Source organism: Hylobates moloch, unplaced genomic scaffold, assembly GCF_009828535.3.
Source record: "Hylobates moloch isolate HMO894 unplaced genomic scaffold, HMol_V3 SCAFFOLD_11, whole genome shotgun sequence".
Lineage (NCBI taxonomy): Eukaryota > Metazoa > Chordata > Mammalia > Primates > Hylobatidae > Hylobates > Hylobates moloch.
Genome location: NW_026652286.1, coordinates 100,100,598 through 100,124,139, shown reverse-complemented (window position 1 = coordinate 100,124,139; position 23,542 = coordinate 100,100,598). Strand labels below are relative to the sequence as shown.

Sequence of the window (23,542 nt, the reverse complement as noted above, 5' to 3'; positions counted from 1 at the left end):
AGTACACTTGAACATAAACTTTGGCAGGTTTACCCACACAGGGACGAGAACTGCTGGACAACTGTGGACCTCCCTATTTTAGAAACTGCCATTGAAAATCTTTTACATATAGGAAAAAGTCCAGAACATGGGTTCTCTGAGCCAAAAAGATATGAAAATAGAAAAGCAGAAGGAAGAATTGAGTGTGCAAACTCACCCATCTGTCAAGTTACTCCTTTCAAGGAGTGAAATGCGTAAAGTAAGAAAAAAAGACTAGAAGTAACGTTAATGGATGTGCCCTCCATTTCCTGCAAGGAAGGAATCATCAAGAGTAAGAGATAAGTGTCCATCCCAAATAATAATGTATATAAGTTGTTAGATAATTTTTCACTTGAGCATCATCCCTATTTTTCCACATCATTACATTTTTTGTAAACATTACTTCTAATGGATGCAGACAGTCTAATATGTGGATGATTTATTTAGTCATTCCCCTACTACTGGACGTTTAATTTGCTTCTAGTGTTTTGCTGTGATAAACAACACTTTGCTCAATATCTTTACATATAAATCTTTGTCTGAATTTCTGATCATTTCCTTAGGACAAATTTATATGAGTGGAATTACTATGTTAAAAATGATTTTAGGATTCTCACTACATTTTGCGACATATGGCAAAAACAAAAGTACAAGTTACATTTTCAGTAGCAGTAAATGCAGTTGCTAGTCTCACAAGCTTTTTCCCAGAACTAAATATTATTTTTTAAAAGAACGATGATTGTATTTGAAATAAGTATCCTATTGCCATTTAAATCTGTATTTGAGTCGGTAATTTTTTTCTTATGTTCAGCTATGAGCAATTTACCTTTTTATTTTTTCTTTTGAGACAAAGTCTCATTCTGTTGCCCAGGCTAAAGGGCAGTGGAACAATCTCAGCTGACTATAGCCTCTGCCTCCTGGGATCAAGCAATCCCCCTACCTCAGTCTCAGGAGTAACTGGGACAACAGACACGTGCCACTACATCCAGCTAATTTTTGTATTTTTTATAGGGGTGTGGTTTTGCCATGTTTCCCAGGCTGGTCTTGAACTCCTGGGCTCAAGCTATCCTCCTGCCTCAGCCTCCCAAAGTGCTGGGATTACAGGAGTGAGCCACAGAACCCAGTTGCAATTTATCTTTTATGTATGTGTATCCACGTCTTTTGCCCAAATATTTGAGTGCTGGGGTTTGAGTTTATTTGAGTTTATCATTACAAAACTTTTGAATGTTATTAACTGGGATTTTGACAAGTAGAGAAGTGAGAATAGGGCAGTAATATCAAGCTTGCTAATGAAAACATTATGAGCAGAAGTATACTTACAGAAGACTTCAAGTAACATACAAGCATAACAGGTAGTTCAGCTGGGTAAGTACCCATATAAGAATGCACTAAGAGTTAAGATTTTAAACGTGTTTGGAATCATAGCGCTTTTGAAATGCCACACTAAAAAACTGGAACTTCTTTCAATGATTGGTGAGAAGACACTAAAACTTCTCAAATAAGCTAATTCAGTGTTTTTATTTTTGTTTTTTCTTTTCTTTTTTTAAATTTTTTTAAAACTCTGGCTATATATTAAAGCTGAAAATACCAAGGCTGAAGTCCCACTCTAAACCAATTATATCAGAATCTTTAGGAATGGAGACTTGCACTGGTAAACCAGGAATGAAAACAAATGCTTGGGCCAGGCATGGTGGATCATGCCTGTAATCCCAGCACTTTGGGAGGCTGAGACGGGTGGATCCCCTGAGGTCAGCAGTTCAAGACCAGCCTGGCCAACATGGTGAAACCTCATCTCTACTAAAAATACAAAAAATTAGCCAGGCATGGTGGTAGGCACCGGTAAGCCCAGCTACTCTGGAGGCTGAAGCAGGAGAATCGCTTGAACCCAGGAGACGGAGTTTACAGTGAGCCGAGATCATGCCAGTGAACTCCAGGCTGAGCAACCGGAGAAAAACTCTGTCTAAGAAAAAAAGAAAAGAAAAGAAGAGCTTGGAGGGATATTGTCAATCAAACCAAGTCTACCTAACAGCAGTCAGAGAAAGGGAAGAGAAAGAGAGGGGAGGGGTGGAGGGGGATGAAAGGGAAGGGAAAAGGAGGGACAGAATAGAACAGAACAGAGATCGATTGAAAGAAGGAAGGAGAAACTATGAGAAGACGAAGTAGCTTAGGAAGGGAGTAGCAAGGGCCTGACTTGGGTCAATAGCAGTGGAAGGCAATGGAGGGAATGGTTGCAAGAAGTCACGCAATAGACAATAAGCTGATTTAGCCACAAGCTGAGAGAGATGAAGGCAGGAGCAAAATCTGAGGTTTGAGGGAGACAAAATGCACAAATGAGTAGTCACAAAGATTTCTGTGAGGAGTTAATTTGAAATTCATATAATGATTTTCAGGCCACAATGAAAACTAAAATAAGAATAGAAGCAAAGGAGAAGGAAAACTATCGAAGATGACACATAGATGTAGTACCTAGTACAATATCTAAGACACAGAGGTGCTTAATGAATATTAGTTTAAAAAGAAAGAAAGAGCAGTTGAGGACAGAGTCCCCTTTCAGCGGGTAGAAGAAAGAAGGCATAGAGCTCGGGGAAAAAAAAGGAATGATTGGAGGACACAAATGGGATGTTTTAAGTGTCAAAAAGACTGTGGGGGATGGAGTGTTTGTGTGACGAAAGTTGAGAGACAATTTTCTTTCACTAGGACAGCAGCTGTACTTTGAAAGTGGGCTAAATGTTGGTAAATGAAGAAAAGGTGAGGAATCTGGGACAAGCATAGGCAACTGCTGGTAAAGAACCGAAAGAGAACTTAAGGGCAGAAAGGATGTCGGCATTTGCTATTTTGTTTTGTTTGGGGGTTAATTCTTATTATTTCTATAGGATAGGTGAGATGTAGTTATAGCTACATCAAAGGGGTCAAAGTTATTGAATAGGGACAGGAAAAATGGAACCTAGGATGGAGAAATTTAATTGCTGTAACAATGTCAGGGAGAGGTTTGAGGGAAGAGGCCTCATTAGCAGAGGTGGAAGGGCGGTCATCAGAAAGAAGGTCCACCCCCTCCTCTGATAGAGAAGAAAAGGAGGAGGATGGTTAAAAACATAGGGAAACATCAACACTAAAAGAAGGGATTTGGAATCGCTGGGGATGGCTAATGTTAAACTTCTCACTAAAATCAGAGGATGAGTTAGCTGAGAATGCTGCTAGTAGAAGAAAGTTTGAAAGGTACTCAGTGGCACTGAAAGGAAATCATGAATAAGCAAACTCCTTCCAGGCAATGGTGAAGACCAAATTAAGGTTAGATACTACAAGGTTATAGGACTTCCAGGTGGCAAGATTTTAAAATACCTACAGTGTTGAACACCTTGAACTTGAAATGAGAAAAACAGTAGAAAAGGCAACCAGGTGCGCTAGTTACTTATTGCTATGTAATAAATTATCCCTAAAACTTAGCAGCTCAAAGTGTCATACTTATTGTCATGGCTTAAGTGGCTCTGCTACTTCAGCGTCCTTCACAGGTTGCAATCAAAGTGTTGGCTGAGCTGTGGTCATTGCAAAGCTTTCCTTGGGGAGGAGCTTCTATTTCCAAGCTCCTCTGAGTGTTTGCAGGATTCAGTTGCCCATGGGCTGGTAAGCTAAGGTCCTCTTTTCTTGGCTGGATATTGGCCAAAGGGTGCCCTCAGTTCCTTATCATGTGGTATCTCCAGCATGACAGCTTGCGTCATCTAAGTGTGCAACCCAATAAGACGAGGGAGCTGGCTAGCAACACAGAAGTTACGACCTCTTCTTGTTACTAACTTGTTGACTTGTTACCGAATCGTAGAAGTTGATTTTCCATCAAATTTTCCTAATCCTGTTGGTTAGAAGAAGTCACTAGGTCCAGCCCACACTCAAAGGCAGGGGAATACAGAAGGGTGTGAATACAGAGAGGCGGGATCACCAGGGCCATCTCAGTGGCTGCCTATAAGATAAAGATTGCAGTAGATATGAATTCACTAATAATTCTAAAAAGTATCCAAGTTTATTTATTTACATTATTTCTCATCTTTTTAAAAAATTATACTCTCCATAAGGATTTTTTTTTAAACTAACTCTCTGGAGATTAAAAAAAATTATAGTCACATGCTGCATAACAACTTTCCATCAACAGTGGGCCACATACACAATGGTGATCCCATAAGATTATAGGGGAGCTGAAAAATTCCTATCACCTAGTGATGTTGTAGCCATCATAATATCATAGTGCAACGCATTGCTTATGTGTTTGTTGTGATGCTGGTGTAAACACACCTCCTGTGCTGTTGGTCATATAAATTATGTACAGTACCTAATACTCAATAATAATAATAAATGATTATGTTACTGACTTATGTATTTACTATACCATACTCTTATCATTATTTTAGAGTGTACTTCTACTTATAAAAAGCCAACTGTGAAACAGCCTCAGGCGGAGCCTACAGGAGGTTTCCAGAAGAAGGCATTGTTATCACAGATGACAGCTCCATGGGCATTATTGTCCCTGAAGACCTTCCAGTGGGACAAGATGTGGAGGTGGAAGTCAGTGATACTGATGGTTCTGACCTTGCATAGGTGTAGGCTAACATGTTTATGTCTTACTTTTTAACAAAAAGTTTAAGAAGTAAAAAAATAAAACAAAAAGTTTTATAAATAAAAACAATCTTATAGAATAAGGATATACAGAAAGAAAATTATTTTTGTACAGCTATAGAATATGTTTGTGTTTAAGCTAAATGTTATTGGAAAAATCAAAAAGTTAAATTAAAAGCTTATGAAGTAGAAAAAGTTACAGTAAGCTAAGATTTATTATGGAAGAAATACAAATACTTATTTATAATTTTAGTATAGCCTAAGTGTATAGTGTTTACAAAGTCTACAGTAGTGTACTGTAAAATGTCCTAGGCCTTCACACTCACTCACAACTCACTCACTGACTCACCCAGAGCAACTTTAGTCCTGCAAGCTCCATTCATGGTGAGTGCCCCATATAGGTGTACTATTTTTTAACTTTTATATTATATTTTTACTTTTACCTTTTTATGTTTAGATACAGAAATACCATTATGTTACAATGGCCTACAATATTCAGTACAGTAACATTCTGTACAGGTTTATAGCCTAAGAACAACAGCTGTATCATATAGCCTAAGTGCGTATTGGGCTATACTATGTAGATTTGTGAGGTACACTCTGTGATGTTTGCAAAACAATGAAATTGCCTAATGAGGCATTTCTCAGAATATATTTCTTTTGTTAAGTGACATAAGACTATTTTTGTTTTGTTTTTGTTTTTGTGAGACAGAGTCTCGCCCTCTCGCCCAGGCTGGGGTGCAAAGGCAGAATCTCAGCTCTCTGCAACCTCCGCCTCCCAGGTTCAGCAATTCTCCTGCCTCAGCCTCCTGAGTAGCTGGGATTACAGGTGCGCATCACCATGCCTGGCTAATTTTTGAATTTTTAGTAGAGACGGGGTTTCACTATGTTGGTCAGGCTGGTCTCAAACTCCTGACTTTGTGATCCACCTGCCTCAGCCTCCCAAAGTGCTGGGATTACAGGCACGAGCCACCGTGCCCGGCCCACAAGACCATTTTTTAAAGTAGGCTGGTATAGGTACAAATATCAGGAAAAAAGGAACATGGGTAAATAGAAAGGAATGAAGAAAAGAAGAAAGACAGGAAAGAAAAAGGGAAAGAGATCATTTAAATGTTTGCTGCAGTGCCACTGCGAGTAAAGATGAGATGTGGAGTATGTTGGTGTTGGTCCTGTAAGACTCAAGTCAAGATTAAGTGAAGATGAAGGAGGTGGTGAATGTGAGAGCTCTTGGGTGTCATGTTGGTGATCAGGATGAATGCCGAAGCCATGGACTATAACAACAGCAAGTACAGAGGATCTACCTGTCCCAAGCACTGTGCTAAATGTTTCACACAAGAGTCACGATGACAATAATAATGGCATTCAACTGTATGATTAGCACATTTTAGGATGACATATTCATAGAATTTAATCCTCAAAAATAACTCTTTAATATTATGTTCATTATAAAAATGTGGAAATTAAATATTTGAAAGTTGAAGTAACCCACTCAAGGTCACAAAGCTAGAAAGTGGCATAGTAATGATGGTAATCTGGATCTTGGTATTATAAAACCCATTAATATTTTCAATTACCTTTCTGCAAGTCCCCAATTGTTGAAAATAGGGTGGGAAGGAATCAAGAGTGTAAACCTAGAAGTCAAATAAAGACAGCATATAGAGAGATTAGTGCATTTTAGAAGACAAAGAGGGAAGAAATTCAGGTGGCCTGATAAAAATGGTATATAGTTTTTTAAAATGTGTGTGTGTGTGTGTGAGAGAGAGAGAGAGAGAGAGAGAGATAAGTGGCGAATAGGGAAAAGAGAAGCATGGTGTCATTTTTTCATCTAGTGATTTGTTTAGCCTAATTTTAGCAGTTTAGGATGAATGGAGAAATAAAAGTTTTCATAGAGAGAGAGGGAAAAATAAATCTCATGGGCCACAGTAAAGTCGAGGTGAGTTATAAACATTGCAACACCTGAGTGTTATAGTGTTCTGGAATATCCCTTTTGTGAAGATTTTGATGATGATAATTTAATCATGGATTAGTGAGGTCCTCAAGAGAGCTTTTCTTTTTGAAACTTGATATGCATTGATGAAATTAAAGAAGGAAAAGCATTAGTCTTTGATTTTATAATGCTTATAGTCTAAAGACTGGGGTGACCCTTTAATTTATTAACTAAACCTGGACACTTTTAGAGTGAAAGAGAGCACCTTTAATAATTTGCTGGGACAGCAGATACAGAATAGAACTGTGCCAAACAGACTATAATTTATGCTCATCCTATGAATGGAAATTATAGACAATAAATTAGTAAAGGAACAAATACATATGCAATTATAAGTTTATGAGTCCTTTAAAGGAAACAAAATTTATTTGAATAGGAAGATCACAGAAGGACTCTCTGTGGAGGTGATTAAACTAATACCTGAAGGACAAAAAGGAAAGATTCATGTGAAGAGGAAATAGCAGGGTAGTTTAATAAACCCTAAACAGAGATAGCTCAGGTAGTCCAAGGATCTGAATGGGGTGCAGTTTTGCTAAAGCACCCCTGCAAGGGGAATGGCAAGAAAGGAGGCTAGAAAAAGATCTCAGTGAGTGAGTAGGTCACACAGGATTTAATTCTAAGTGCAGTAGGAAGCTATTGAAAGTATTTATGTAGTCTAGTGAGATTATCCAATTTATGTTAAAAATGTGGATTGTGTGGTTGCTGTATGAAAAGTATTCCATAGAAGGACAAAAATGGCAATGAAGATTCAGACAGATGAACAGAGTCTACATATCATCTAGAGGCAAAATGATCAGACCTGTTGTTGGCTAAAGGCAGGGGTTGATGAAGAAAGGAATTAAAAATGCCTTCCAGTTTTCTGGAATGTGCCAATGAATGGATAGCAGTGGCAATGTCTGAGATGAAGAAGTCTTTCAAACAGCAAGCCATCTAAGTAGGAACAAAGAGGGCACTGATTCCAAGTTTAAGAATTAACTCAGCCAGGCACAGTGGCTCATGCCTGTAATCCCAACACTTTGGGAGGCTGAGGCAGGAGGATCACCTGAGGTCAGGAGTTCAAGATGAGCCTGGCCAACATGGTGAAATTCCGTCTCTACTAAAAATACAAAAATTAGCCAGATGTGGTGGTGCACGCCTGTAACCCCAGCTACTCGGGAGGTTGAGGCATGAGAATCGCTTGAACCAGGAGGCGGAGGTTGCAGTGAGCTGAGATCATGCTACTGCACTCCAGCCTGGGTGACAGAGTGAGACTGTGTCTCAAAATCAAACAAACAAAAATCTCAGTTTCTCTCCACCAGTGTGAAAGTAAGAGCTCAAACGCCCACGTTATCAGTTAGAGTTCTTTGGTTGAAAGCAACAGAAATGGACTCAGGATAGTTTAGGCAAAGGCAATGCATGAGAAAGATAATGGGGACTCGCAGAAGCAAGGGGAAACTGGATACTCAGGCTTGGATGCAGGCAGAAGCCAAGGCACTTGCAAAGGCAGAAACCACAACTGATTAGAACCTAAACCTACTTCTGTAATGAATTGGAATGACAACCATTATCAAGCTTTTTAAATCTCTGCTTAAGAAATTGTATTCAAGATGGTAGTCTCCAACTGGCTTCATTTGTGCTGTGTGTCATCTTTTCATCAGACTGTAAACATGGGGAAAAAGTTAATTTATCATATGAAGTGCAGAGAATGGTCATTGAGTAACCCAAATCAACATCTGACCTGTTTTGACCAACACAAGAGGCTGTTGGGAGTAGACATAAAACTGAAATTGCCAATGGTCCAGCAGCAGTCATGAATCTACCCAACAACTTGGGAAAATCTGAGATGGAAAGGGAGTTAGGGGATCAGACTCTTGACCCAAATTTTACTCAGAAGGGTACAATACAGGACAATAATAATACTTTCCTCAATGTAAAGGAAAGAGTCATTTTCCACAAACCACTTAGCTCTATGCTGATAGAAAAATAGCATAAATACTAACATTTTTATAAGACATTTAATTTTGAGTCTACATTTGAAGATAATCCAGGAAAATTATTGAACCTGGGCCCTCTTCACTACATTGGACTGATTTAGCTAATGATCTGTTAATGAGTTGTTAATCACTTATTCAAATTGGGAAGGTTGGGTGATTGAGCAGGTGCTGAACCTGAAGGAAGAATCTGCTGCAATAATACCTTGCAATTTCTATTTCTCTGAGGGAAGGCTCTTCTTGCTTGAACTCCTTATTTATTTTCTTACCCTTTCTAGCAGAATCTTGAGCAAAATTGTCTCCTGATGTGTCCTGAAATTCTGGTGGCCAGAGTCTAGCCTTGAATGTTACATGTTGTTTGCTAAGGCAGACAGTAATTATAGTACAGCAGCAGTTTGGCCATTTCAAATGAAAAGCCATATAACTTCAGAAAAGCAATTACTGATGTAACAATACATCTTCTGGCAACAACAAGCTATAAAACTCTAAACAATCGTATAAAATTGTATAGTATATGAAAATATGTTTACAGGCACTATCTCATTTGATCAGATACAACAACCTCATGAGATGAGAAGATGAGGAATTACTTTTCAGACGATGCAATAGAGGATTAGAGAAGTTAAGAAACTTTGCCCAGGTCACTTTACTTGAAAGGAACAGAACTAAATTTCAATCCAGATGTTACTGACTCCAAATTCTATGTACTCTGTGTGGGCCATGTTGTCTCTCTTAGAATCTGAAGTAAGCATTTTAAAAGATAAGGAAATTGATGTAATTTATTTCACTCATGAACCATATAAATTTTGCTTCTAAATTAGTGTTCATTAAACTCTGGACAGGAGAACACTTCCTTCAGAAATACATGGGATGTTGGTTAACATGCAATTGCAACGAAAACAAAAATTGACAAGTGGGACCTAATTAAACTAAAGAGCTTCTGCACAGCAAAAGAAACTATCAACAGAGTAAACAGACAACCTACAGAATGGAAGAAAATATTCACAAACTATGCATCTGACAAAGTTCTAATATGCAGAATATATAAGGAACCTAAACAATTCAACAAGCAAAAAACAAATAACCCATTAAAAAATGGGCAAAGGACACAGACACTTCTCAAAAGAAGGCATATGCACAACCAATGAACATGAAAAAATGCTCATCATCACTAATCATCAGAGAAATGAAAATCAAAACCACAATAAGATATCATCTCGCACCGGTCAGAATGACAATTATTAAAAAGTCTAAAAACAATAGATGATGGTGAGGCTGCAGAGAAAAAGGAAGGCTGATACGCTGTTGGTGGGAGTGCAAATTAGTTCAGCCACTGTGGAAAGCAGTTTGAAGATTTCTCAAAGAACTTAAAACAGAGCTACTATTGAACCCAGCAATCCCATTACTGGCTATATACCCAAAGGAAAAGAAATCATTATATCAGAAAGACAATGCATGCTTATGTTAATCGCTACACTATCACAATAGCAAAGACATGGAATCAACCTAGGTGTGCATCAATGGTGGATTGGATAAAAAGAAAAAAGTGGTCTCTATACACCATGGACTACTGCATGCAGCCATAAAACAGAATGAAATAATGTCTTTTGCAGCAACATGGATGCAGCTGGAGGCAATTATCCTAAGCGAATTAATGCAGGAACAGAAAACAAAATATCACATATTCTCATTCATAAGTGGGAGCTAAACACTGAGCACACATGGTCATAAACATGGGAAGAATAGACACTGGGGACCACTAAAGAAGTGCGGGGAAACGGATTCAAAAACTACCTATTCGGTACTATGCTCATTACCTCGGTCCAATATACCCAGGTAAAAATCCTACGCAGGTACCTCCTGTATCTAAAATAAAGAATGAAAATTATTAACGCAGATTTCTGAGCTCCATCCTGATCTACCAAATCAGAATCTCTGTGAGTAGGTTCCATGAATCTGTATTTTATACACTCCCCAAGTAGTGTTTATGTACACTAAAGTTTGACAATTTTAGTCCTCACTGATTTGCCTTACCTATCACTATGGCCAACACATTTAATAAGATTAATGACCTAACCTCTCTGCCTAGAGTATATTAGAAGCATAACATTAGAAGATGAAATGGGAAAGAAAAAGAAAAGCTCTTTGAAGGTAGCACACATATCAGGAGAGGTGATATTTGACAAACTGCTATTGAGAAATAGGAAAGAAACACTAAAAAATAGATGTAGACCTGTATTTACCACAGCAAAACTAATCATAGAAATTACTTATGCCCATCTTGAGTCACAAAAAAATTTTAAATTTTATTCAGTGCCCTTTTTCTGTTAATACCAGGAAAGGCATAATAAATGTTTAAAGGATTTTGAAAAACAACTTTAGATCAAAACTTATTCTGGCACTTGTGCAGATAATTTTTATGTTTGACAGCTCCTTGAAGTTTTTTTTTTTTTTTTTTGAACATTTGACTATAAGTTAAATTACCAAGGTTCAAACCTCACCCCTGATGACAAGGGATTTTGTAAACATGGGCAAGTTTCTTAATCTCAATTTTCTCACAACTGTGCAATGACAGAAGTTGTGAGGATGAAGTGAAATAATGAATGTGAGCCTCGTGCATATGGAAAAGCTCTGTATGAGTGTGAGGTATAATTATCATCTGAATATTTTTGTATAACACTTTGCCTCTGATCATTCTGGATTAATAAGGCATCATTGCATTCTATTTAGCAGCTGGCATATGAATGCAGAACGACCTATTAAATAAACAGTGTTTTGAGTCCCATAAACAATTCACCCACATATTCATGTTCCTGACCTCTGTTCCTAGTTGAAATTAGTGACCTGGGACTAAAACCCCTTCACTTACAAGTTTTCTCATTTTCAGGATGTGGCTGCGAGTTCTTACTAAGTGTCTGTCAAAAGTATGTCACAAGGATACTGGAGAATGTCTTGGAAAACTGAATTATTTGGTTATTCCTATTTTCTAGGTGTAAAATAGTATAAGGCATGAAAAATTATTTTCATTTAAGGGGGTGGTCATCAGAGATTGTAGGTGACCCCAGACTACTTGTATAATTACATTTTTTAATTAAATATTAAAATTCTTTAAAAAATCATTCCATTGAGAAGTTTTATGGAAGAATTTCAGTTGGGTTAAGTTGGGGAAATGATAAGACTGTGGTTGTTATTGTTTTGGTTATTTGCTTTACTCTTGTTTTTTGGTGTATTTTTCTTTTCCTGATTCAATTATTTTTCAAATCATTTGCCTGAAAGAATCTAAGTCAGAGTGTTTAAAAAGATGAACAATATTTTTTAATCTTTTATTTTTCTGCTGAGGCCTAAATTTTCTCATTTTCCAGAGAAACAAAAAGGATGCTTGAGACCTACTAAGCATCAATTTTTGTTTAAAAAAAAATGAAAAAATTTTAAATCAAGGTTAAAATGGGTAAACCTTTCACTGCAACAATATGTGCTGGTTTATTCCTTTTCTTAACTGCTTGTTGACAAATGAAATTCAAGGGAACAGAAGAGCCACATTTTCTAATAAGGAATTTGTGTTTACAAATGCTTGTCTGATATACATTTGCCAGACTTATTAAACTCATGGTTTTAAGATACCAATTGGTTGAATTTTGTTTTCCCCCAAGGACCAGAAGGGAGAGATTATTTTATTCTTTAATCACATCATCCAACAGCATTCACATGAAATCATCTTGAAAATGTCTTTAATACTAGAAGTATGAATATTTGTTCCCAGCCAAGGCATTAAAATTTGCCTTTAAATAATTTTTCAGGACCATGGATTCCTTTTCGACAAATAGGAACCAGAATTCTAAGTGGTTAACCAAGATCCCCAAACAATACCACTTTAAAGTATGGAAAAGGGCTTGGATAAGGGACATTGTTTTCCTCGGTGTTTGAAAATTCTGCTAATCCCCATCCTTCGAAGATAAATGCATTCATTGCATTAATCGGAGAAAGGGACATGTTAAAATAAATGAAAGTTATTAAAGGAAGGGAGATGGATGGCAATTGAGGCAGCCATTTGTTTTGCCACCACCAAATTCATTTCCAGAAAAGAAAAAAAAACCCTTATCAATTTCTAGGGAATGGTTTGTTCTGTCAAGGTGGATGCAGTGTTACTGTTCTTTACAGCTCTCTCAGAGCCAGTGCAGTGACACCAATCTAAATAAGAGAAAAGGGAAGCCTTAATCACACTTGTCACTGACCAGTTATTAACATTTTCCTACAAGGGCATTAGAGGAAAAATTCTGAGAGGTCAATTTGTATTTCAAGAGTGCAGGCAAAAGAGAGAAAACTTACTTGAAAGCAACGTGCTTATGGCAAGAGCAGGTGTGTTAAGTCCACTTCAAGTTGGCAGGCCTTTATTAAGAATCTTCTACGTTACAGACAACATTCTAGGTCCTCTGTTATTCAAGGAGTTTATTGTCTAGTAGGAAAAACTGTTAAGAAAAAAATAAATTCAACAAACATTTGTCAAAGCAATTTGAATAGACATACACACAAGCTACAAAGGAGGGATTGATGAATTCTTCCTGGAAAACTAAAAACAAGGAAAGGTTTGAGCTAGATGCTTGACTGTGGGAGAGAAAATGTCTCACAGAAGAGAGAAAGGGGAAGTTCCAGACAGAGAACGTGCCTGAGCAAACTCTCAGGGATTAAAAAGTAGCATGGTAAATTCTGGAATACATGGGTCCTATATTGATAAAGCATAACGTTCCTGATGGAAGGAAAGAAGAGATTTGGGAACAAATCGCACTCTATTAAGCAGAACCTTGTGTTGGGAAGGCACTAATAGGCATTTTGAAGAGCAATTGTATGATCAAACTGACTTATGTAAAGTTTATTCAAGAAGTTTTGTAGAGCATGAGTTAAAAGGGATCAAGAGCGGAGACCTGGAGCCTGGTTAGGAGAATATGGTAAGATATGCAAATGAGAGATATGGTGATTTAAATTAAGGCAGTAGAGGTAAAATCAAGAATAGAAATAATGATAGATGTTGAGTGTATTTTAAATAATGTCTGGATTTTGACGTTGTTTTGACATAGGATAAGTGACTTATTAGATGTAGACTGATTGCCTACCTATTTCAAAGTGACCCCTGAATCAAGATCTACTCTACTCTGTCATCATCACATAATCCTGCGTAATCCCTTACTATTTTCTCAGGCTCCCATTTACAAACCATTCTGCTGTTCCCTCTGAAACTGTGAATACTGCTGTGTGTGTGTGTATGTGCCATATACTAACTACCTTCTTGTCTTGGTTGGCACTTCATCTCCCTTGAGGCCTTTGTAAATGATAAATGATTATTTTCTCACATCTGTTTAACTCTAGATAAAGACGTACAGATAGTGTCCTTCTGAATTCCAGTGGCATCTTTTTGCTCCCTCTATTAAAATTAAACTGTCTCCTTTGAAGTTTCTACACTTTGAGTGCACTGTTCTCTAAATATTATTACCTATTGACCTCCAATTTATTTCTCTTCAGTAATCAAGTAGTCTGTCCCATACACTTTCAGTCATTAAATATTCTATCCCATTCTCTTTATAGTCAACCCAAGCTCTGCCAGAATTCTAGCATCAACTCCCATTACCTCAAATTCCCCAAGAATGATTTATTGAACACTTTAGGTCACTTCTTTAGCCTCTTCATCTACAAATGATTCTCTCTAATCCACTCAAGTTTATTCCTTGAACTTGGTTATACGGTAGATTTCTCCACATTCCAAAATCAATTCCTAAGTCAAGCATCCACTTCTCTAATCAAAACTTTTTTTCTTCCATTTTGCTTATTAAATTACTCCCATTTCAACCTTACAGTCATCTACACTCCACTCTTCACTTTTTATCTTAGGAATCCAGAATATGTCATTTAAGTAACACTGACTATAAAACCTAAACTCATTTTTTCCTCAATGTTTTACCTCTTGTCTCTCAAACCCCTAACACTGAAAGACCCCAAGCAAATGTGTTCTCCATTCCTGCACCAGAGTTGCTGAGCACAAATAGAAAAAAAAAGAAAAAAGAAAACACCCAGCATTACAACCCCGTGTTCAAGCCAAGATGAGTTCTCAACATCGACTATCAAGACTTCTGTTCCTCTATTCAACTTTTTCTCTCACTCTCCAAGTTTCTACGCCTGTTGCAAAGAGAAAATAGAAGCTATCAGATAGGAACATTTTCATCTTCCCATTCTCAGACATAATAATTTTCCATCCTCTAAAATCCTTCCTTTCTTCCTCTTCCGTTACAGGACAAGGCTTGTCCAAGTTCCTGAAACATATGCTTTCAGTTCCATCCCTTCTGACCATCTGAAAAAATTAACCCTATTTTTAGCCCTTCTTTCTGCAACAGTTAACGTCTCCTCCTCAAATTTTCCCACTAACTTTTAATTAAGTTGAATTTACTCCAGTGTAAACAACAAATTAGAAACAAAACACAACAAAACCCTCTCTTGTCTCCAACACTTATCTCCAGCTTAAGTGCTGTCTTTATCCTCCTCTTGAAAAACATATAAAAGAGATGTTTAAAATCCTTATATATAATTTCTTCATGTCTCATCCAATCCTCAAGCCACTTCCATTTGACTATAATTCTAACCCTCAATCCTCCACTGAAACAGCTTGCACTAAGAAAACCAATGATCTTCAAGTTGTTAAATCCAAAGAAGAGTGCTCAGTCCTGCTCTTAATTGATCACAGTTTAAAAACTGAAACTCCGTCTTCTTTAACTTCTGTGAAATCTGTGCTGTTTTTTCACCTACTCCTCTAGCTGTTTGATTTCTTTTTCCTTGGCATATTCAGCTTACTTTTCTGGTACAGTAAATGTTAGAATTACCGAAGACTCAGTCAGAGGCTGGCTTTTCCTCTGAATGAACGGTTCTTGTGTCTCCACACAAGGGGTCAGCCAGCTTTTTTTGTAAAGAGCCAAACTGTGAATATTTTAGGCTTTGTGGGCCATATAGTCTCTGTCACAACCACTCAAATCTACTGTCGTAGAATGAAAGCTACCCCAGACAATATGTACATTAATAGGCATGGCTGTGTTCCAATGAAACTGTATTCACAAAATCAATCAGCATGCCCAATTTGTCCCAGGACATTTGCTTGACCCTGTTATAGATAGTATCTTCCATATCCATGGCTTTAATTTCTACCTAGAGATGAATCAAAAATCATCCATATCCATCCATGACTTCTCCCCCAAGTTTCAGATGACAAGTGACATTTCCACTGGAACAAGTAAAAGGCACCACAAACTCAACCAAAGTTCATATAATTAAAATAAAAGCCCACAATGCACTTTATAATGGCCTGCAAGGTCCTATACGATATGGATACCCACTCATTAATTTCAGACACGATTCCTACTATTCTCTCTCTCACTCACTCCACTCAATTCACACAGCCTTCTTGCTGTTGCCTGGACATAAACATGTCAATCAAGCTTTTGCTCCAGGGTCTTTGTACTGAGTCTTCCCTCTGTCTGAATTCTCCACCCTCAGATGTTCACATCACTAGCTAATTTACTTTCTTCAAGTCTTTGCTTAAACATTACTTTCTCCATGAAGACTACTATAACTACACTATTTAACATTATATCCTCCTCACCTTGATGGCCTCAATCCTTCTTATCCTTCTATATTTCTATTTCCATTGCATCCACTTTACAGGACACTATACGATTTACTTATTTATGGTACTTAATTTTTATTGTCCACCTCCTATGACAAGCGTGTAAGCTCCAAGAGGGCAGAGATGGTTTGTCTATTATTTTCGTTGATATATCTCAAGAGCATAGACAAATGCCTGGTACCTGAGCTGACTTAATAAATATAATAAGAATGAATACCTAAAAGTATCTAAAGCCAAACTCACACTGCTGTCACTTCGTATTCCCCATGTAACAAAAATAAAACAAATACAAACAAAAACAAAACAACAAAAAACCTGGTCTTCTTCTAATGTTAGTCATTCTTGCCTTCACTTTCTATAGCCAGTCTTTCAAACATTCTTTTCATTTTACCCTAAAATATTTGGGGGGATTCATTCACGTCTTTTTTTCCCCCTGAATTTTCGCTCACTGCCCTGTCTAAGGAGCCATCACCTCTCACTTGAATTAATGAGATAGACTTCTAACTGATCCTTGCATTTACTTCAGAATTTCTCCAAAGTCATTATCCATTCTGTAGCTAACTGTATAATTTTCAATATAGAACTTTTTAAAATCTCTGTACCCTCTCCATGCCATTCCTGCTTAAAACTAACCTTTAGTAGAGGGGCAGAGCAAGACGGGTGAATAGTAGCCACCACCAATCATCCCTCCCCACCCCACCAGAAACCAAATTTTAACAACTAACTACATGCAAAAAAGTACCATAATAAGAATCAAAAAGCAGATACTAGTTTGGCCACACTGCGGTAGAGCACCAAGCAGGCATTTGGGATCCCCACATCTAGGTAGACTCTTGGATAGCATTTCTGGACATGCCCTGGGCCAAAGGAGAGCCCACTGCCCTGAAGGGTGAGTCTCAGGCCTGCCACCATTCACCACAAGCTGACCAAAGAGCCCTTGAGCTTTATGTGAGCATTGGTGGTGGCCTGTCAGAACTCCCCATGGGCCAGCGGTGGTGGCCACCAGTACAGGTTTCTCTGCATATGGAAAGGGGAGGGAAGATCAGAGAAAACTTTTTCTTGTGGTTTGTGGCCAACTTAGCTGAAGTAGAATAGAACACTAGGTAGATTTCTAAGGTTTTTGACTCCAATCCCTAGCTCCCAGATAGCATCTGTGGACCCACTTGGGGCCTGAAGGAACTTGCTGCCCTAAAAGGAGGAGCCCTAGGACCTATAGTAAAGATAGGTGGTAGCCAGGTAGTGGTTACATGGGTTTTGAGTGAGATCCACTGCTGTGCTGGCTTCAGGCCTGACCCAGGACAATCCCAGCGCTGGTGGTCACAGTGGTACTTGCATCACTCCACCTCTAGCTCTAGGCAGCATAGCAGAGAGAAAGACTCCCTTTTTAAGGAAAAAGTAAGGAAAGAGAACAAGATTCTCTGCCTGGTAATCCAGAGCATTTTTTCGGGATTGGATATTATCCAAGACCATCAAGGTGGTAATTCTATGAGTCTACAAGAACTACAATACTACTGGGCTTGGGTCTCAAGTCCCTTTGAATACGTGGAAAGCCTTCCCTAGAAAAACAGGCATAAACAAGCCCAGACTGTGAAGATCATAATGAATACCTTACTCTTCAAAGTCCAGACACAAACAAACCTCCACAAGAATCAAAATTATCCAGGAAAACATGACCTCACCAAATGAACTAAATAATACCAAGGGCCAAACCTGGAAACACAGAGATATGTCACCTTTCAGACAGAGAATTCAAATTAGCTGCTTTGAGAAAAGAAACTCAAAGCAATTTAAGATAACACAGAGAAGGAATTCAGAATTTTATCAGATAAATTTAACAAAGAGATTGAAATAATTAAAAAGAATCAAAGAAAAATTCTAGAATGAAAATATGCAACTAAAATACTGAAGAATGTATCAGACTCATAACAGGAGGATTAATCAGGCAGAAGATAGAATTAGTGAGCTTGAAGACATGCTATTTGAAAATACACAGAGGAGACAAAAGAAAAAAAAGAATAAAAAAAGGATGAAGCCCACAAACAAGATTTGAAAAATAGCCTCAAAAGGGCAAATCTGAGTTATTGGCTTTAAAGAGGAGACACAGAAAGACATAGGGGTAGAAAGTTTATTCAAAGGGATAATATAAAAGGACTTCCCAAACCTAGAGAAAGATATCAATATTCAAGTACAAAAAGGTTATATAACACCAAGAAGATTGAGTCCAGAGAAGACTACCTCAAGGCATTTAAAAACCAAACTCCCAAAGGCAAAGGATAATGAAAAGATTAGAAAAGCTGCAAAAGAAAAGAAACAAATAACATACAAGTTTTCCAATATGTTTGGCAGCAGACTTTTCAGTACAAACTTCACAAGCCGAGAGAGAGTAGCATGACAAATTTTAAGTGCTGAAGGGAAAAACTTTCACCCTAGAATAGTATATCTGGCAAAAATATCCTTCAAGCATAAAGAATAAAGACTTTTTTAGACAAAAAAAAAAGCTGAGGAATTTTATCAACATCAGGCCTGTCTTAAAAAAAATGCTAAAGGAAGTTGTTCAGTTTGGAAAAAATATGTAAATAAGCAATAAGAAATCATCTTGAAGGTACAAAACTCACTAGTAATAGCAAGCACACAGAAAAACACAAAACATTATAAATTTGTAATTGTGGTCTATAAACTACTCTAATCTTACGTAGAAAGACTAAGTGATAAACCAATCAAAAATAGTAACTACAACAACTTTTCAAGACATAGTACAATAAGACATAAAGAGATAAAAACCAAGAAGTTGAAAAGTGGAGTAACAGAGTTAAAGTGTAAAGTTTTTATTAGTTTTCTTTTAGCTGGTTTGTTTGTTTTTGCAACCAGTGTTAAGTTGTCATCAGTTCAAAATAATGGTTATAAGATAGTATTTGCAAGCCTCATGATAACCTCAAATCAAGAAACAAACAGTGAATACACAAAAAATAAAATCATACTGCCAGAAAAATATCATCGTCACTAAAAGGAAGACAGGAAGAAAGGAAAGAAGGAAGAGAAGATCACAAAACAACCAGAAAATAAATAACAAACTGGCAAGAGTAAGTCCTTACTTATCAATACTAGCATTGATTGCATATGAACTAAACTCTGCAATCAAAAGACACAGAGTGCTTGAATGGATTAAAAAAAAACAAAAAAAAGAGCCAGTGATCTGTTGCCTACAAGAAACACGCTTCACCTATAAAGATACACGTAGACTGATAAAAAGATGGAAAAAGATACTCCATGCCAGTGGAAAATAAAAAGGACCAGGAGTAGCCATAATTATGTCAGGAAGAATAGATTTTAAGACAAAAAATGTAAGAAGAAACAGGGACGGGCATTTCATAACGATAAGAGTGTTCAGTTTAGCAAGAAGATATAACAAGTATAAATACATACGTGCTCAAAGGCAGAGCACCTAGATAGATAATGCAAATATTATTCCAGCTAAAGAACGAGATAGACTTCAATACCATAATAGCTGGAGACTTCAACATTTCACTTTTAGCATTGAACAGGTCTTCCAGACAGAAAATCAACAAAGAAACATCAGACTTAATCTCTACTACAGAACAAATTGACCCAATAAATATTTACAGAATATTTCACCCAACAGCTGCAGAATGCACATTCTTCTTCTCAGCACATGGATCATTCTAAAGGACAGACCTTATGTTAGGTAACAAAACAAGTCTTAAAACATTCAAAAAATTGAAATAATATCAAGCATCTTCTCTAACTGCAATAGAACAAAATTAGAAATCAATAACAAGAGGAATTTTGGAAGCTATGCAAACCCACAGAAATTAAACAATATGCTCCAGAACAACCACCGGGTCAATGAAAAAATTAAGAAGGTAACTGAAAAATTTCTTGAAACAAATGATAATAGAAACACAACATACCAAAACCTATGGGATACAGCAAAAGCAGTAGTGAGAGAAAAAATTATAACTATAAGAGCCTACATCAAAAAAAAGAAAAACTTCAAATAAATAACCTAACAATTCATCTTAAAGAACTAGAAAAGAAAGAGGAAAGCAAACCCAGACTTAGTAGAAGAAAACACATAATAAAGAACAAAGCAGAAATAAATGAAATTGAAATTAAAAATATACAAAAGAACAATGAAACAAAAAGTTGGTTTTTTGAAAAGCTAAACAAAATTGACAAACTTTTTGCCATAGTAACTTAAAAAAAGAGAGAGAGGATCCAAATAAATGAAATCAGAAATGAAAAAGGAGAAATTACAACTGATATTGCAGAAATTCAAAGGGATATTAGTGGCTGCTATGAGTAACTATATGCCAAAAAATTGGAAAATCTAGAAGAAATTGACAAATTCCCAGATACATACAACTGACCAAGATTGAATCAGGAAGAAACTCAAAATCTGAACAGACCAATAACAAGTAACAAGATTGAGGCCATAATAAAAAGTTTCCCAGAAAAGAAAAACTGAAGACCTGATGGCTTCACTGCTGAATTCTGCCAAACATTTAAAGAACTAATGCCAGTCCTTCTCAAACTATTTCAAAAAATAGAAGAGCAGCTGCTTCCAAAATCATTCTACAAGGCCAGTATTACCCTGATACCAAAACCAGACAAAGACATATTATAAAAAGAAAACTACAAGCCAATATCTCTGATGAATACTCATCCAAAAATCCTCAACAAAATACTAGCAAACTGAATTCAACAGTACATCAGAAAGATCATTCATCATGACAAGTGGAATTTACCTCTGAGATGCAAGAATGGCTCAAAATATGCAAATCAGTCAACATGATACATCATATCAACAGAATGAAAAACTACATGATCATTTCAATTGATGCTGAAAATGTATTTGATAAAATGCAATATCCTTTTATGATTAAAAAAAACTCAAAAAACTGGATATAGAGGGAATATACCTCAATATAATAAAAGCCATTTATATGACAGACCAACAGTTACTATCATACTGAATGGGTAAAAAATGAAAGCCTTTCTTCTGTGACCTGGAACACGACAAGGATGCCCACTTTCACCACTGTTATTCAACATAGTACTGGAAGTCCTAGATAAGGCAATTGGACAAGAAAAAAAAAGGCACAAAATTGGAAAGGAAGAAGTCAAGTTATCCTTGTTAACAGATGATATGATCTTATATTTGGAAATCCTAAAGACTCTACCAAAACCCTACTAGAATTGATAAACGAATTTAGTAAAGTTGCAGGACACAAAATCAACATACAAACAAAAATCAGTAGCATTTCTGTATGCCAACTCTGAGCAATCTGAAAAGGAAATTTAAAAAGTAATCCCATTTACAATAGTCACAAAAAGTTAAATACCTAGGAATTAACTTAGCCAATGAAGTGAAAGATCTCTGCAATGAAAACTAAAAAACACTGCTGAAAGAAATTGAGGAGGACACCAAAAGAGGAAAGATATTCCATGATAATGGATTGGAAGAATCTATATTGTTAAAATGGCCATACTACCCAAAGAAAATGTATCTATACATATAAACAATGTATCTATAAATATAGATACATTGCAATTCCTATCAAAATACCAATGACATTCTTCACAGAAATAAAACAAATCCTAAAATTTATATAAAACCATAAAAGACTCAGAATAGCCAAAGCTACTCTGAGCAAAAAGAACAATACCAGAGGAAGGACATTCCTGTCTTCAGATTACACCTCAGAGCTATAGTAACCCAAACAGCATGACACTGGCATAAAAACAGATGCATAGGCCAATGGAACAGAATAGAGAACCTAGAAACAAATCCCTACACCTACGGTGAACTCGTTGTTGACAAAGGTGCAAAGAACATACATTGAGGAAGATACTGTCTCTTCAATAAATGGTGCTGAGAAAACTGTATATCCATATGCAGAAAAATGAAAGCAGACATCTATCTCTTGCCATATACAAAAATTCAGTCAAAATGGATTAAAGACTTCAATCTAAGACCTCAAATACGAAACTATTACTTGGAAACACTGGAGAAATTTTCCAGGACATTAGCCTGGGCAAAAATTTCTTGAGTAATACCTGACAACTACAGGCAACCAAAGCAAAAATGGACAAATGGGATCACTTTAAGTTAAAAACCTTCTGCACAGCAAAGGATATAATCAGCAAAATAAAGAGACAACCCACAGAACAGGAGAATATATTTGCAAACTACCTATCTGACAAGAAAATAATAACCAGAATATATAAGGAGCTCAAACAACTCTATGGGAAAAAATTCTAATAATCTGGTTTTAAAATGGGCAAAAGATCTGAATAGACATTTCTCAAAACAAGACATACAAACAGGCATATGAAAAGGTGCTCAACATCACTGATCATCAGAGAAATGCAAATCAGTACTACAATGGGGTATTATCTCACTCCAGTTAAAATGGCTTTTATCCAAAAGACAGGCATTAACAAGTGCTGGTGGATAAAAGAAAAGGGAACTCTTGTACACTGTTGGTGGGAATGTAAATTAGTACAATCACTATGGAAAACACGTTGGAGGTTCCTTTGAAAACTAAAAATAGAGCTCCATATGATCTCACAATCCTACCCCTGGATATACCCAAAAGAAGAAAATCAGTATATAAAAGGGATATCTGCACTCCTATGTTTGTTGCAGTACTGTTCACAATAGCCAAGCTTTGGAAGCAACCTGTGTTCATCAACAGAGGAGTGGATAAAGCAAATATGGTACATATACACAATGGAGTACTATCTGGCCATAAAAAGAATGAGATCCTGTCATTTGCAAACAACATGGGTGGAACTGATGGTCACTATGGTAAGTTAAGTAAGCCAGGCACAGAAAGACAAACTGCATATTCTCACTGATTTATGGGAGCTAAAAATTAAAACAACGAATCTCACAGAGAGAGAGAGTAGAAGGATGGTTACCAGTGGCTGGGGAGGGTACTGGGGAATGAGGTGTGGGGGCAGGGAAGTAGGAATGGTTAATGGGTACCAAAAGTAGTTACAACGAATGAGTAAGACCTAGTATTTGATTGCACAAAGTGTGACAATAGTCAATAATAACTTAATTGTGCATTTTAAAATAATTAAAAGAATATAATTTGATTGTTTGTAACAAAAAGGCTAAATTATTGAGGGGATGGATATCCCCACTCACACAGATGTGATTATTACACATTGCATGTCTGTATCAAAACATCTCATGTACTCCATAAATATATACACCTACTATACCCACAAAAATTCAATATAATTTATATTTAAAAAAACTAACCTTTAGGTAAA

The 23,542-nt window shown here is 36.8% G+C and overlaps 1 long non-coding RNA gene across 1 annotated transcript in view; it reads right to left on the bottom strand.

Annotated features, from left to right (window-relative positions):
- Positions 1 to 23,542, bottom strand: part of LOC131384536 (uncharacterized) — an 82,731-nt gene that overhangs the window by 45,159 nt on the left and 14,030 nt on the right. The window contains exon 2 of the long non-coding RNA XR_009215479.1: positions 12,904 to 13,043. This is a non-coding gene — a long non-coding RNA (uncharacterized LOC131384536). The remainder of the gene's footprint in view (positions 1 to 12,903; positions 13,044 to 23,542) is intronic.